This window comes from Rattus norvegicus, chromosome 1 (genome assembly GCF_036323735.1).
Source record: "Rattus norvegicus strain BN/NHsdMcwi chromosome 1, GRCr8, whole genome shotgun sequence".
Taxonomy (NCBI): Eukaryota; Metazoa; Chordata; class Mammalia; order Rodentia; family Muridae; genus Rattus; species Rattus norvegicus.
This window is the reverse complement of record NC_086019.1, coordinates 196703183-196719786: the sequence shown is the minus strand read 5'-3', so window position 1 is coordinate 196719786 and position 16604 is coordinate 196703183. Positions and strand designations below refer to the sequence as shown.

At 47.6% G+C, this 16604-nt stretch overlaps 1 non-coding gene across 1 annotated transcript; it reads left to right on the top strand.

Annotated features, from left to right (window-relative positions):
• The first annotated feature begins 12486 nt into the window (after positions 1-12486).
• Positions 12487-12567, top strand: Trnaa-agc75 (transfer RNA alanine (anticodon AGC) 75). Its single transcript has one exon. It is a non-coding gene; the product is annotated as a tRNA-Ala (tRNA).
• The last annotated feature ends 4037 nt before the right edge of the window (positions 12568-16604 follow it).

Below are 16604 nucleotides of genomic sequence, written 5' to 3'. Positions count from 1 at the left end.
TAAGAGCTGCAGGTAGATTCAATGAGGGCTGATTGAGGCTGACATGGTCAAGAATCTGCATTTAAAACACCGGACACCCACTCCAGTTTGAATGAGGTGTGAATGAGCAGACGAGGAGCACGAGAGACGGCGTGTATCAGCATATCCCTGTCATGTCCAGGGATGGGCTGGCTAATCCAGTCTGCATCACGGCTTAATTTTATTTCATAGCGTTCTTTCCATTCTCCTGCCAAACATCTCAGGTTCTATGGATTGGTATAGTGGCTGTTAGCTAGCATCTCTATTCTCAAAACCATCCTAGTTCAAGTACAGCAGAAAGGAGAGAGGGCCTCTTGGTGAGGCTGGTATGAAGACCTTCATACCCCCACCATGTGTAAAGAGCTCATTACTCCTCCATCTGGTACAAAGACTACCACACTCTTCCCATCTGGCGTGAAGACTACCATCCTCCCCATGGTAGGGGTGGGGGTCTGCACAGTGTAGACTGGAGGTGAGTGACCTGAGCAAGAGATAACTCAGGGGTTAAGGTGAAATTCAGAAAGAGAAACCATCCCAGGGGCTGTCTGTTAGCTGACTAGGGCAGACTGCCCATTTGAACAGGGGTGAGTGTGGAGACATTCACATCAGAAGTGTAGAAGTGTTCACACTACATGCAGAGAATGAGATCTTATCCAAGATGAACATGGAAGACTTTAAACCAGACAGAGAGAGTGTGGTCTAAATACTCATAGATGTGGATGAAGACATCTTCATGCCAGCTGGAGAGACTATGGAGGTCTTTACCCCAGCTGAGGAGAGCATGTTTTCCATATTCAAAGGTGCATGTCTTAGTGTACTATTGCTCTGAAGAGATACCATGACCAAGGCAACTCTTACAAAAGAAAGGATTTAACTGGGGATGGCTTCCAGTGTCAGAGGTTTAGTCCTGTATCGTGGTGGGGAGCATGGCAGAACTGAGGCAGACATGGGGCTGGAGAACAGCTGAGAGTTTTACATTTAGATCTGCAGATGGCAGGACAAGAAAGATACACTGGACCTGGATTGAAACTTTGAAACTTCAAGTCCAGCCCTGATAACACACGTCCTTCAACGAGGCCACGCCTATTCCAACAAGGGCAAACTTCTGATCCCTTCCAAGTAGTGCCACTCCCTGATGACTAAGCATTCATACCTATGGGCCTATGGGGGGCATTCTTTGTTTTTTAATCTTCAAATTTCATGTTTATTTTGTATTTCTATTTTGTTATAGCATACTATTTTTATCGATTATTTGGGAATTTCACATCATGAACCCCATCACACTCTCTTACCAGTCCTCCCATGTCTGTCCTCCCACCCTTGTGACCTCCCACCAATAAAAGAAGAAAAAGAAAGAGAGAGAGAGAGAGAGAGAGAGAGAGAGAGAGAGAGAGAGAGAGAGAGAAAGGAAGAGAACAAGCCCATTTTGTGTTGTTCATAAACTCACTGGAGCATGGTCAAACTCCCAGTGGCCATTCCCCTAAAGATAACTGAGTCCTCCACCTGCACCCCTACCAGAAGTCATCAGCTGTGGAAAGCTACACTTCAGCATCCTTATAACAGTTTTTAGGAATTCTCTTCGATGACTTCCTGTCTAGGCTGTTACTCTTTTTTGGAGGGACGATGGGGACAGGGATCGTCACAGAAGCCTTTTATGTTCCTCTTTCTCAAATTCATCTGCAGTCATCAATACCATTGCAAAAGTAGCTTCCTTGTTCTTTTCCATCAACAGAAGCATGGATCATGGGCTTGTACCTGGTCTCTGGTGACAGCATGGACCATGAACATTCGCATGGTCTCCAGCATTGGCATGCGCCAAGGACTTCTGCATGGTCTCCAGTGGCAGTACATAATAACACAGTCCTTTGTCAAAGCATGGGTCATGGACATCATAATAGCCTTCAGTGGCAGCATAGACTAAGGACACCAACAAACATGGTCTTAGGAGGCTGCACAGGTCACCTGCATTAGCATGGTCCTGTGTGGCAGCACAATCCACAGACATTGACATGTCTTCAGGTGGTGACAGAGACTATGAACAATCCCACAGCTTTGGGTGATAACACCAGCCATGGACATTAACATGGCCCCAAGCATCATCAGGATCATGGATCCAGACATGGCCCTCGGCTGCTCAATGGACTCCATGGATTCAGGCAGCTACATAGATTATGGCCCTTGTGATTATGTGGCCACATACATCAACACGGCCTATGGGTGATACTCTTATTCAAAATACCACGGTGAGATGGACAGTCTTCACAGCAGATGGGCAGCCTGTGGAAATGTTTTTATATGTGGAGAGTATAGTCCCTCAGGAAAGACCTTTAAACCAGGATCTGAGAATGGGGCCCTGGTTTGAGCAGACCCATTCTTTTTTTTTTTTTGGTTCTTTTTTTTCGGAGCTGGGGACCGAACCCAGGGCCTTGCACTTCCTAGGTAAGCGCTCTACCACTGAGCTAAATCCCCAGCCCCTGAGCAGACCCATTCTTGACGGCTTGAAGCAAAACAGGTAGGTGGAGTGTGTGGCCCCAGCCTGTACCAGCATCTACAATGTGGTGCAGCTAGGATTCTGCAAGCCCCAGTGCCACTGGAAATGGACATGTTTGGCAGTGGAGTGAGTGGGTGGCTCTTTCCTCTACCCATAGGAACAGCAGGACTGTCCTGCTTGACCATGGACATGCAGTCAACCTCCTAGCCTCCAGGAGGGGCCTGGGGACTGGACAGCTAGAAGCTTAGTTATTGAGGTGAGGCTGGACTGCAACATCTAGAGGTTCAGAATTCAGCACAGTCGGGGTCTCATTACTAGTAACGCTGATCCTTGAGAAGGGTTGACAAGGTTAACCTATTTATCTCCCTCCCTCCCTCCCTCCCTCCCTCCCTCCCTCCCTCCCTCCCCCCTCCCTCCCTCTCTCTCTCTCTCCCTTCCTTCCTTCCTTCCTTCCTTCCTTCCTTCCTTCCTTCCTTCCTCTGACTTTGGTTTGTAAAGTGTGATGTCAGAGACTATGGCAGACTGATGAGGCTCCTGCACGTTGCTGTGGAACTCATAGCTTGGAAAGGGGGACAGACAAGCTCTTCCCTTAAGGAGAAAATTTGAAAGCAGGGATCATGCTGTGTTATGAGAGGTGGAGAGCATCCTTCCCTGACTAAAATGGTCAGGGAAGGCTACCTGGAGGAAGTGACACTTAGGCAGGGACATAACATGAAAGGCCAATAGGAAGAACCATGGTGAAGGAATTCGGGTGGGATGTCTGCAGTTTGAGGGAACAGCCATACCAGCTCCTGGAGACAGGAGAGAGACGCTCAAGATCAGGCTGCACTCTGGGTCCTGTCCCTGAAGGGACGACTTTTGTTTTCTCTTCTCCCCACGGCCATCATAATTTTACCCTTTTCCTGGTGCTAAGGCTTAGGGCCTGAGAGAGCTGATTCTGATATTCAGGCATTCTGTGGGTCTCTGCAGCTACAGCATCTGCCTGGCTTAAGGAACCTGGAAACAACGCAGCATGTCTAGAACAGGGATACAACTGGGAACAACATAACATGTCTAGAACAGGAATACAACCGGAAACAGCACATGTCTAGAACAGGGATACAACTGGAAACAGCACAACATGTCTAGAACAGGGATACAGCTGGAAACAACACAACATGTCTAGAACAGGGATACAGCTGGAAACAACACAACATGTCTAGAACAGGGATACAACCGGAAACAGCACATGTCTAGAACAGGGATACAGCTGGAAACAACACAACATGTCTAGAACAGGGATACAGCTGGAAACAACACAACATGTCTAGAATAGGGATACAATTGGAAACAACACAACATGTCTAGAATAAGGATACAATTGGAAACAACACAACATGTCTAGAATGGGGATACAACTGGAAACAACACAACATGTCTAGAATAAGGATACAATTGGAAACAACACAACATGTCTAGAATGGGGATACAACTGGAAACAATACAACATGTCTAGAATAAGGATACAACTGGAAACAACACAACATGTCTAGAATGGGGATACAACCCGGACTTCTGTCAGGGTCAGGCTGCTGAGATTTGCATTTGAGAACTTGAAGATGACAAATGTCCTGGCTGGATCCAGGAAGATAGAGGGAGAGAGGCCAGGGCTGGAAGACTCCAGCCAGGTAGGTGGGGTGGGTCATGGAGGCCCTGCTCCCTTGGCTGGGCATTGTCTGCTAGCACTGTAGAACAAACAAATGAGAGTTATTTCCCCCCTGATGCTCCGTGCCTCATTCCCGCTGGGCTCCTCTGTATGAATGAAAGTTGATAATGTATCAAACATTAATGAGCTGCAGGGCCAGGAGGGTGGTGATAGGCTTTGGGTCCAGACTGGCCTCCTGGCCTCCTGGCCTCCTGGCCTCCTGCCCTCCTGGCCACAGTTCCTGTCTGTGGCTTACAGTTTCTGTTTCTGTTCATGCCTCCCTGGTTGATGATGAAATACCATGCAGATATAACCTGAGAAGCAAGGCTGTGGGTGAGGGCCTTCTTCACAAACCCCTCTGACCAAATATGGGGTACTAGGAACTGTCCACAAATCAATACATCAATATAATATGCTGTCTCCTGCTGGTGTCATGAGAATGTTCCAATGAATCTGTCTCCTCTCCAAGCAGGAAGGCATGCCTTTTATATTTTCACACTTTCCCTCACCCTTAGACTGAGAAAAAGAAACGGGCCTGGTACAGAGGAGGAGGCATAAACATCTCTTAGGATCTGCATGAGACAGCTGCTGATTGGAAGGGTGGTGCCTGACTGCCCCAGACCCTCTCTGCCAGGCGTTCTCCTGGGTCAGCTCTGAATGTCTGTATCCCAATCAGCTGAGTGATCGTACTTGTTCTTCTTGGAGACAGGTGGGAGCCTCCAGGGCCAGGTGTGTGTCTGGCTGTCTAACCTGGACTCCAATTTGCTTTCTTTTGCTATTGTGAGTCTAGTGCGGATGGGGCTGGGGACTCATCTGCTGTATGAGCCCAGAGTGGGAGGACTTGAAAGGAGAGATGGGAATTGTCTGCCATCTTGGCTCTGAGAGGACAGAGCACATAGAAGGTGATCAGTGGCGAGTACAACTTGAACAGGTTCAGTGATAGAAAGTGGAGGGGAAGAGTCAGGGTGGCAGGGGTGTAAACAGGAAGCCTGGGGATGTGGATGGAGGCCTCTGTGTTTGACTGATAATGTATGATTTTGTAGGTGAGAGGTCAGAGGGAGACCAGAGTCTAGGAGGGACTCTAGGTTCTTTGTATTTTACTGGGGTTCAAGCTGAGAGGTTGGAGGAACGCCTTTGAAAAGACCTGAGGAGCTATGTGTAGTCTTGGTGAGAGTGCAGCTTTGGGTAGGTTCTGGCTTGGCCACTTATAACTGGGCAAGAGGCCCAAGTGATTTGAGGTTCTGGTTTCCCATGATAGCATCATGTAAGGTAAATATCAGTATTTCCTTGCTCTTGAATATCTCTCTGTGTTAGGTCTTAGGGTGGGCGCTAACCCATTTCATGAAAGCATCAGACAAGGTTTTGGTCTAGCCATGAACTAACTGCCCAGACTTGGAGGCTGAGACATGGGCTTGGTCTGTCTACACTCAGGTCAGGGATCCCTACCCTGCTATGTGGCTCTAAAGTTCATGTCTCTCTGTACCCAGCACATACTAAGTACTTAGTAATTGCCAGTGCTTAAAAACTGGGTGTTGCCTGTCCCTTGGAGAGTACTTCAAGGATCCGTGGGTGGGGGCTGGGTGCCAGAATGTTTCTGGGGAAGGCTACTTGGCCAGAAACATGGACACCGTACATGGCACAAGACCTCAGTGGTCACTATGCAAGGGTCCTGACATTCTGAGTTGGTCTGTTGAAGAAGATGGCATGAGCCTTAACTGGCTCTGGAGGCCTGAAGTTGTAGACTGATGGCCCCTTCTTCTCCTGGGAGTTTCACAAAGGAAGGAGGAAAGACAAATAGAAGAGAGCTGGAATCAAAGTGGACCACCCTCCTGGAGGTTTAGGGATGAATCTAGAGTTGTGGCCAGGAGGAAGACATTTCAGATACATTAAAGGAGAGAAAAGAAAGGAAGGGACAAAAACACTAGAGCTGAGACCCAGGTGTGTGTGTGTGTGTGTGTGTGTGTGTGTGTGTGTGTGTGTGTGTGTACCCAAGGGAGTAATGGGGCTAGGTTCTGTGACACTGAAGATGATGAGCTTGATTTTGTAAGGAGCGGGAGTCATAAAAGTTTCAAAAGACAGCATGGCAGACACTCTGTGCCCTATGGTGACTTCCTGTGGCTCTGGAGCAGGAAATGTTGGATATGGGAGAACAGAGAGTGGTAAGGGGTGGAAAGGCAAATCCCTCACCACCAAGTGAAGACACCAAGGTAAGAGGCTTCTTTCACTCTTTGAGGCTACACAAAGAGGGAGGCCAGGGAAGGGGCAACAGGATGGAGAGGCCACTGTGATGGAGTCTGTTGATACACAGTGGACAATGGCTCTTCACGGGGCCTAGGTAGATCCCCACCAGAGTCAGTGCCAGGGTCTCTCTGTCCTCTGTGATGGCCTGGAGCCTGTCACTGTCAAGGCAGATGCTTTTGGGTACACTGGAGCCTGATGCTGTGCAGAGTGAACACATAGTCCAGGAGAGGGCTGAGCACATCTGCAGAGTATGTTGTGTCTATGAGGAATATGTCTCTCAAACAGACTTCAGAAATCAGCTCTCTCACAGATCTGGCCCCATTCACCCTCTGCCATGACAGGGTGTGGATGCTGGATAGGGTGTGTGGGTACACACTGGAATAGGACAGGAGAGGCAGGCTCTGGTCATCGAGGGAGAAACGAGATGGTCAGGCATGAGGGGTAGTGAGTCACAGCCCATGGTCATACCAAGGGGCTGAGGTCTAGAGAGTAAGAGCTTAGGTCACTGGGAGTTGGAGAGACTCCATGTCTGATTCTACGAGTTCCTCAAGGCTTCCAGACAGACAGCTCTCCCAACAGGGCCCACTTGGGAATGGGTTGGGGGTGTTTCAGCTTATACTTTCAGGTCACAGATTATCCTTGAGGTAAGTCAGGCAGGAATCCAAGGCATGAACTATGGGTAAGCACTGCTTACTGGCTTGTTCCCAGGATCCCACTCAGCTACCCTTCTCATATGCCTACCATCACCTGCCTAGGGATGGTACTGCCCAAGGTGGGCTGGGCCCTCCTACATTCTACATTAACAATCAAGAAAATGCCCCACGTGATAGAACTGCCCATCTGGTAGAGGGGCATCTGATGCTCCCTCTTCCCAGATGTGTCAAGGTGACACCAAGCATAGCTACCAGGGTCCCACAGGTAACTTGAATATAGGTCCTAAGTGGGTGGCAATAGGACCTTTAAACTATTGATTTTCCATGTCACAGAGCCATTACAATGTATTTGCCAACTTGCCTTCTCTGACACTCCCTTCAGCCCACTGACTTCACCCTGACTTTTCTCCTCCCCTCATAGGCAGGAGAACCTGTTCAGGGAGTGTTGTGTAAGTTTTTTTTTTTTTTTTAATAACTTTAGGGACATGTGAAACGCACTCTGACATGTTAGGATTTTTGTTTGTTTATTAATTTTTTTTGAGATGGTCTATATAGCTTAGGTGCCCTGTAAACTCAGTATGTATCCAAGACTGGTCTTGAACTTGTGATTGTCCTGTCTGTCTCTGTCCCCCAAGAGCTGGGATCACCCTGAATTTCTTAGGTGTTGATGAGCAGATCGGCCATTAGCAGGAGAACGGAATAGAGTTGTCAGACAAGCACAGCCCAGGAGGCCCTCTTCTGTTCAAACTTCAGATGCACAACAGTACTTTTTAGGGTAAGTGCATTCTGCAATTATAGAGCATATGTCACAAGCTTTCAGCCTGATGATACCCAGAAGGTGAGCACATCTCTGTAAAGAGACCAGATCTAGAGACAGAATGTTCCAGGCATCTCAAATGCCCCCACCCTGGGCCCTTCCTGGAACTTCCAACCCACCCTTATCCTGACTTCTCACAGCACAGCTGAGCCTGGCCTGATCATGAACGTCAATGTCATATAAATGACTGGGCTCACTCAGCCTGCATTCTTTTCTGTCTGATTTCTCTCACGGTTATATCGGTGAGATTCATTCATACTTATTTTTTGGTACATGTATGTGTTCATGAGTGTGTGGGGCAGAGATCAACTTTAGTAACATTAGCCTCTTTCACTTATTCTTCATCTAATTTCTGGACACAGGATCTCTCATTGAGCTAGAACTTGCTGATTTTGCTAGGCTGTCTGGCCAGCAGAGCTCAGGAACCCTCCTGTCTCTGTGTCCCCAGCGTCTGGATTATAGGCTTGTGCTTCTGTGCCTGCCTTGGTCTCGTGAATGAGGAATTGGGTGTCCTCTAACATTCTCTGAGAAGTGTGAGAGGAGGCTCCCTCTTGGGATGCCATATTCATTATGAGAGTGGGCTGCTTTGAATTCCAGGACATGGCCAGGTCTTGGGAGAAGGTTACCCTATATCAAGCTTATCACATAGCCTGGGAAATGGGAGCTAGGAAGCACTTCTCTTGCTAGCACTGTGTTACCATCCATGATGGAGGCAATTAGCCTACAAAGAAAGAATTATTTAGCTCTCCATTTGGAGCTCCAAGTATAAGATCAGGTGGCCTTGTTGGTCTGGCATCCTGTGAGGACAGCAGATTGTAACAGTGAGAATATGTGGTGGAGCATGTGGCTACATCACCAGCCAGGAGGCAGCGAGAGACTGGGGTCACAATTCCTTACGAGGGCAGCGCTCCCAAAGATCTAAGACAGCGGTTCTCAACCTACTGGTTGCGACCCCTCTGGCATACCTCGATCTCCCAAAATATGTACGTTATGTCTCAATAAGCAAAATTACACGTATGAAGTAGCAATGAAGTGATTTTATAGTTGGGAGTCTCCACAACACGAAGACCTTGTATTACAGGTGTCATATTAGAAGGTTGAGAATGGCTGGTCCAAGACCTTTTGACATGACTACGCTGGGGACCAAGCCTTTATGTGAAATCATAGCAACATCCCAGCTCAGATTTTATTACATATATAACATCCTGGGCCCAAGGTCATCCCTGAGAGGTGGACAGACTTATTTTTCATACAGGGGTAAATACCTTGAACATGTACTTAATCAGAATTAAATGTTCAGTATTTAAATATTAGTGGCACCTGGAAGTTAGGCTTAATTCATAAATCAAGGCTTTACGGCAGGTGATATTTATGGCAATTCTTGCTGGGAGAAATATTAAAATTCGTGAGAATTGTAAGTGCTGTAACACAAAATGCTACAGTCCAGGTTCATAATTGATGACTTCCCCTCAGATGTATGGAATAAATTAATTTCATTGCTGTATAAATGACATTAATATGATTTTATAATTAATTTAGTTCTGAGAGCTGCTTGGGGTGCCAGATTTCACTGGAGGGAGGAAAGGGCTCAGGGAAAAGGGTTACACATGAAGAATAATTTGGAAAACAAATAAAGAATAATGCTGTAGTAAGAAATGGCAGGCTCGCGTGACTGCTGTGAAGGAAACACCCGGTCTTGCCCAGAGGTGGCTTTGGAGCACTGCCGCTATGAGTGTTTCCAAGCCCTCTGAGTTCCTGCTGGGGTTTCTCACACCCCAGCCTGAGACTTCAGGCTGAGGCACGGTAGAAGTGTTGCTCCTTGGTTGGTTCATGGGAGTGCCCTGGAAAGAGAGCCTGACAGGTGGGACTCAGAGAGTCCAGACAGGCTACCAGATGACCAAGGATGCCAGCCCTTTTCAAAACACACTACCCAACCGTCTTCCATGGAGTCCTTCCAGCTTTAGCAGACAGTGTGTCATTGCAGACTGTCCCTTTCTCTTTAAATGCAGTTTACTGGTTACTCCTGAGACACGTGGCTCAGCAAATCCACCCAGGATTTCCTCCCCAGAGATCACCTGTCTCCACAAGCCATTCGGTGGGCTGTGGAAGCTGCAGCCCGAAGACTGAGGGGTGTGCAGTATTTTCCCCAGAGCTTGCCTTGTTCTCAAGAGGACTCCCCAAATATGAGCAGGTGTTTTGCTCTGCAGGTGCTCCCTTGACACCATTTGGATGCTTCAATAAAGAAAAACGTAAGGTTTAGACACCACTGGATGGAAAATATACCAACAACTCGGCCATTAACTCTCACCCCAGCTGGGGCAGTTCACATGTAGGTAGCTATGGAAGAGGATGTTTCTCCAATCTGGAGAAGCCTGACTGAGAGAGGACTCTGTACAAACACTAGGGGCTGGTGGTGAGGAACTGGAAAGATTTAACTAGACGGCTCCTCAGACATGCTGGCCCCCAACTTAATGTTTCATCACTGAAGTCACTCCTGACAGGCACCCACTATATGCAGACACAGGCAGAATGCTGGAGGACACTGTGTAGTGTAGATGTATGTGTGGTGTGTGTGGTGTGGTGTGTGGCGTGCTGAGCTAGTATTTAGAGGCAGGTGTACACATGTGATGGTGTGAATGCGTGTGCATGTTTGTGTATACGTGGAATCATGTAAAAGTGTGTGAGGGTGTTACCATGTGTGCATGTAGTGTGGTGTGACTGACTGCCTTTTGACCTATGTTTATGCAGGTGGACGAGAAAAGGGATGTAAGGGTAAGCGTGCTGCCATCCTGTCCCCAAGGAGCCATGGACCTACAGGGAGAGGAAAGAGACTTGCACTGAGCACACTTCCTTTAAACCCCAAATCCCCTTTGACCTTTGACCCTTCATCTTTCCCCTCCCTCTCCTTGAACTTCCAATGGAAAGGCTGGGAATAGCTCCCCCAGCCTTTCAACAGCACTGCCTGTTCAGGGGAGGCCAGTGTCAACCTTCAGTCTAGGTTCAGAGTCTGCCAGAAAGCCTCCAACAGCCCCCTTGAGCCTGCTTCTGTGTGTTCCCTCCCTGAGAGTCTCTAAGAAGCCCAGTTCTTCTCTCAGAATCTTGGTGGGGGTGGGGGGCAGACCTGCAATATTGCCCAGGATGTATGGGGAGTAGTAAAATGTTTCTGTCTCAATTCATTTTTTGTCTGTGTCTTAAAAATATTCATTTTGATTATCTGTATATATGTATGTCTGTGAAGGCACATGCATGTGAGTGTAGATACCCACAGGGTTCAGAAGAGGGCATCAGGGCCCTTGGAACTGGAATTACTGGTGCTGGGAACTAAACCTCAGTCTTCTGTAAGAGCAGTAAGTAGGTTTAAAAGATGAGCTTCCTCCTCTTTCCCTCTCTCCCTCCCTCTCTCCATCCATTCCTCCTTCCCTCCCCATTCCTGAGTCATGTTCTCCCTGATATGAAGTCTCTCAGGTAGCGAGGTGGGCAGACTCATGCCCCTCCCATTTGTGAGGGGTACAAGTCTGCAGTACCTCAGAATGTGGCTATATTTGGAATAAGGATTGTTCGTTTGCTTGTTTTTGAGGGGGTCTCATTATATAGTCCTGGCCAGCCCTGAACTTGCTGTTTAGACCAGGGCAGCCTTGGATTCACAGAGATCCACCTCCCTGAGTTCTAGCATGAAAGGTTTGTGCCACCTTGCCCAGCTGGTGCTAAATTTTTACAGAGATAAGTTATTGTAGACCTGACAAAGACAGAGCAAGGCACAGAAGGAAGACTGTGTAAGGCCACAGGAAAGGTGAGGTGGCCATCTGCAAAAACCCCCAAAACAGTCCTTAAATACCTTAGCTGCCAGTGTAGTAAACCACAAGTGGCCATTGTTTCAGATGTCAGGCTGTGATATTTGTTACGGTGGCTCCAACAGATGGACATGGGCTGGAAAGCACCTGAGCCAAGGTAGATGCTGCTCAGAAGCCTGACAGCAGCTGCACAAGGGAATTTAGCAGTGATTTTCAGCCCAGCAGAGCCTTGAGATATAGCAGCTCTGGTTGACAGCCTTCCTGACGTCTAAGGAAGTCGAAGGCATCCTGCTAAGCCACATCTGGAATCTGGATCCACATGGCATCTCATCTGCATGTTAAGATAACGAATCTGGGCCGTTTTAAGCTACTGCTGGGGTAATTTGTTATACAACAATAGGAAACTAATCTGTCGCCTTAGCTTTAGGGTAACATGTATTTTATTGACTATGATGACACTTTTGAGGCTAAAACGAGATTCTAAAGTAGTAAAAAGTATGTATCTTGGAAATATTTATTTTTAGATTTTACCTTCAATCCTCCCTCTATCGTGTGGGCCATGGGAAGCAAGCACAAGACGCCTGGCTTGGGAGGAAGTACCTTTAGCCACCGAGCCATCTTGCTGTCTCTTCCTTGTAATACACACTAATTATACACGTTAGTGGATTCATCGTGATGTTTCCATAGTGCACGCTGTTTCCGTGGGTAACCCTTGCCCCTCATCCTCTTCTCTAAATTTCTTGTTTTGGGGACTGGCAAGTTGGTTTATAATGGGTCTATTAAAAAGTATTTTCGGGGTTGGGGATTTAGCTCAGCGGTAGAGCGCTTGCCTAGCAAGCGCAAGGCCCTGGGTTCGATCCCCAGCTCCGAAAAAAATTAAAAAAAAAGTATTTTAAACTGGGCAACATTAGACCTGGAGGTTAAAAGACAATATTCAGATACCTGTTCTCTCCTTCTACCCTGTGGACTCCATGGGTAGAATTCTAGTCAGGCTTACCTGTCCAGCCATCTCATCAGCCCTCCCAGTATGTAGAGTTGGGGAATTTCTTTCTCAGGATATGGAAATGCTGAGGTGGGGTTGACGTAGCTCATGCAGTGCAAACTTCTGCCTTTAAAATGGGAAAAGCTATCAACTCAAACACTTTATCAGATGCTGTCTTCTTTGCCTAATTTCAGAGCATTTCTATTCAATGAATAGTTTTTTCAACTAATTTTTTAGTTAGCATACACAATAATTAGTTTCATTACATTTTCATGCACGTTTCTCATCTTCTTTTACTTGCATTGGTCCTTCCCTGTTCCTCCTTTCCTCTCATTGGCTCTCCCCGATCCTCCTCTCCTCTCATTGGCCCATCCCCGCTCCGCCTCTCCTCTCATTGGCCTCTCCCTGATCCTCCTCTCCTCTCATTGGCCCCTCCCCGCTCCTCCTGTCCGTCACCTTCCTTCTACCTGTGCTGTGTGCATCTCTGTATTTGTGTCTAGACTTACAGAGGAGAGAACATAGCAGATGTAGGGAACCAGAGAAGATCTGAGTGAATGTATGTTGTTGGACATGAGCCTCCATGTTAAGGACCAAGGTTTCAGACCCATGGGGAGTTGGCAAAGCCTTTCTCTAGTCCAAGTGTGAATGCTGACGTATGTGTGAGTACAAGTGTTATAAACAATTGAGCAGTGTGTGCAGAACTGAGCAGCTTCCTCTTCCCGGATGTTTGCAGCAGCAGACCCATCACTACAGACATTTCCTTCAGAGACTACATAGCCCTCCTCTTGTGCTGTCTATGATAAACTTGCCAAGGTTCCGTGTTGCGTGTGCTCAGTGCCACTCCATCAGAGTGCACACAGTCTACCTAACTCCAGCGTTTCTCTACCTGTTGTCTGTGTGTCTGTCCTTTCTTCAATCCCTTGCTGACAGAGCCATGCTTTCAGGACCTAGCTGAACTGGACATGGCTCTCATTGGCAGGACTTTTGGAGCTGATGATTTTCAGATGGCTGATTTGTAGAACATGATTTTCAGTTCCATCCTTGTCTTTCAAACACTATGAGCTCTTCTTCTTCCTCCATCTCCCAATCTTCCTCTTCCTCCTTTGAGAAAGGATCTCACTATGTAACCTAACGTGGTTTAAAACTCACTATGTAGCCCAGGCTGGCCTTAAACTCATGGCAATCCTTCTACCTCTACTCCTAAGTCATCTAATGCTGCCACTTCCTTCCCCTGACACCCTCTAGTGCCCCATGAAATGCCACCATTTAGAGAGCAAGTGGCTACTGCTCCCATGGTTGTTCTAAAGCCAAGCTCACAGTGTACTGTCACGTGTGTGTGATCTCGTTTGTGTCCATTGCTTGTGTCCAGGCTGTGAGGTGGACCAGACTTGGGTGTGATCCTTGGCTCTGCCAGGTGACCATAAACACACGGGTTTGTTTAACTTCCTAGCCTCGGCTTTACCACATGTGCTACAGATACAGTCACCATTTTATCCTTTGTCTTATTCAGCCTCTAGCGGAGTGATGTTCACCAGGATTTAGACAGTGGAAGCTGTGACTGTGAGAGTCAAAGGCGGAAACAGAGTGAAGGCCTTTGTGTGGGCCTCTTAGCGGTTGGCGCTTGCTCGTGCTGGAGGAAGCGTACCCAATGTTTGACGGCTTCTTTTGTGTCATCAGTGAGCCCAGTTTTTCTGGCAGTGAGTGGCGAGTTAGGCCTCTAGATCTTGTTGCCTCCTCCTTCCCCTTGGCCCCCTCCCCCTCCCCCTTGCTCTTCTTCTGAATAGGATCTCATATAGCCAAGGCTAGCTTTGCCTTCCCAATCCTCTGGCTGGTACCACCATACCCAGATCAAGCAGTGCTGGAAATTGAACAACAGGATATCCCACATGTGAGGCTAGTACCCTCCCAACTGAGCTACATCCTTAGTCCTTTCTGTTTTACCAGCTGAGCTGTAAACAGCTGAGTCCTTCTGTTTTACCAGCCCAGACTGGCTGCGTCCTGAAGCCTGAACCCATGTTCCATGCCTGTGAGACCATCTGCTTTCAGGCTAAGAAAAGATAAGGGCAGGAAATTGCTTTCCAAAATGGAAATGCGTGATGGTTTGGCCCCCAACACTCACCAGATACAGGCTTTCAGAGTGATCTCATTCCCAGCACAGGTGATGACACCCATTTCTTTGGGCAGAAGTTTGGAGTAGGGAGAGGGGCGCTTGAAGCACACCCAGGTGGTGTTGACTGCCAACAGCCATCACACAGTGTTGATTTATAGCCCAGTGTCTGTTCAGGGAAACATTTTGATTTGAGCTTGCTGGGTTAGTAAGCATAGTTCTGATTTTTGCAAGTAAAACGGATTTCATGTTATTCAAGCTCATCGGGAATCACAATCAGCTTGACGCTGTCCAGCTTCCTGCAGATGAGGCCTGCTCCTCCTCCAGCTTGCTGTGCCGAGGGTGGCCCGGCTCACTCTTCAGGCTTGGCAGATCATGAAGGCCTCATGTGGTCTGGGGGTTGGGTTGTGAAGCATTTCTATCAGCTCCTTTTCATGTCACCCTCCCACCATGGAAATGCTATGTCCATTTCCTGGTAGAGGTAGGGCATGGGTGCGCCATGCTTGCTGGGTACGCCGTGCGTGCAATCGATCACAAAGTGATTGTGACCTGTGGTCGGGAAAGCCTCATCTTGCCATCAGCTTGTGATTTTAATAATCTTATCTTTGAACCTGTGCTTTTAACTGAAGTCTGATGGGACCATGGTGCAGGCACATGAGTGGAGCACATTCACGCAACATACCTGTCCATTGTTTCTTCCCGACTTACCTGCATATAACCTTCTCATTTGTACATCATCTCTGGATGGCCTGTTCCACAAGCGTAGAATCCTGGTGGACTCGTGATGAGGGAAAACTCAGTGACACTCAGTAAATGTGAGGATGCTTCCGTATAATTGAACTGGCACTGATAGCTCCAAGAGGCCACCTTGCCATCCAGATCTGAATGTGCTTCGATTGCAGAAGGAGGGCAGAAAGTAACTTTCCAAGCAACTCAGTGGAGCAGGGAGCCCTTCATACTCTTCTAAATCTGCTTCCTTGGGAGTGTGAGGATCAGAGTCCAGAAGAGAAAGGCGAGATGGGTCAACCATACTTCCAGCCCTTCCGTATGCATCAGTGGTCAAAGGCAGAGAGAGTGTCGGTAGAATCTGATTCTCTTGATGAGAGACAGCAGCGAGCAGAAGAGCTGTTCATCTCACTGTTCTAGTAAATACATTTGCGTGTGCGAACCATAAAATCCAAGCTGCGGTTTTGATGACTCTACATATGAAGCAAACGTTCTTCTATTTACATCTAAAATTGCACGGCATAATATAATAATGATGGATGGCAACATTCGTACTACTGATACAGGTTTTCATTTTTCCTTACTTAAAATGATATCAGGTGCAAAAGAAAGCACAGTGAGGAGAGGGAGGGAGGGAGAGGACGGGAGAAGAAAGCTTTGTATTCTAGTGACTCTAAAGATCAAATTCCCCTGCTTTTGAACATTGTCGTATTTAATTTTCGACCAGAGACCTCACAGATGAGAAGGTGGATTGGCAGAAGGACTGAAGACCAGGATGCGAGGTGGCCCACCCACTCAGATGCCAGAACTGTTATGAGACAAACCCAGGGTGGAATGGGCTCTGATAGAACAAGAGCAGGGACGGCAAAGGTGATGAATGATGGTTGTGCTGCTGCAGCAGCTGGTGACGGGGGAACGGTGACGATGGTGACGATAACAGTAATTATGTTGATTATGATGGTGGTAATAATAGTGGTGGTGATGGTGATGATAGAAGAAGATTTTGGAGGAAGAAGCCATGGCTTTGAAAGGTTGAGCAGCCCATGTTAATCATCCACTAAGGAAGTGGCATAGCCAGAAACCCTGGACCCTCA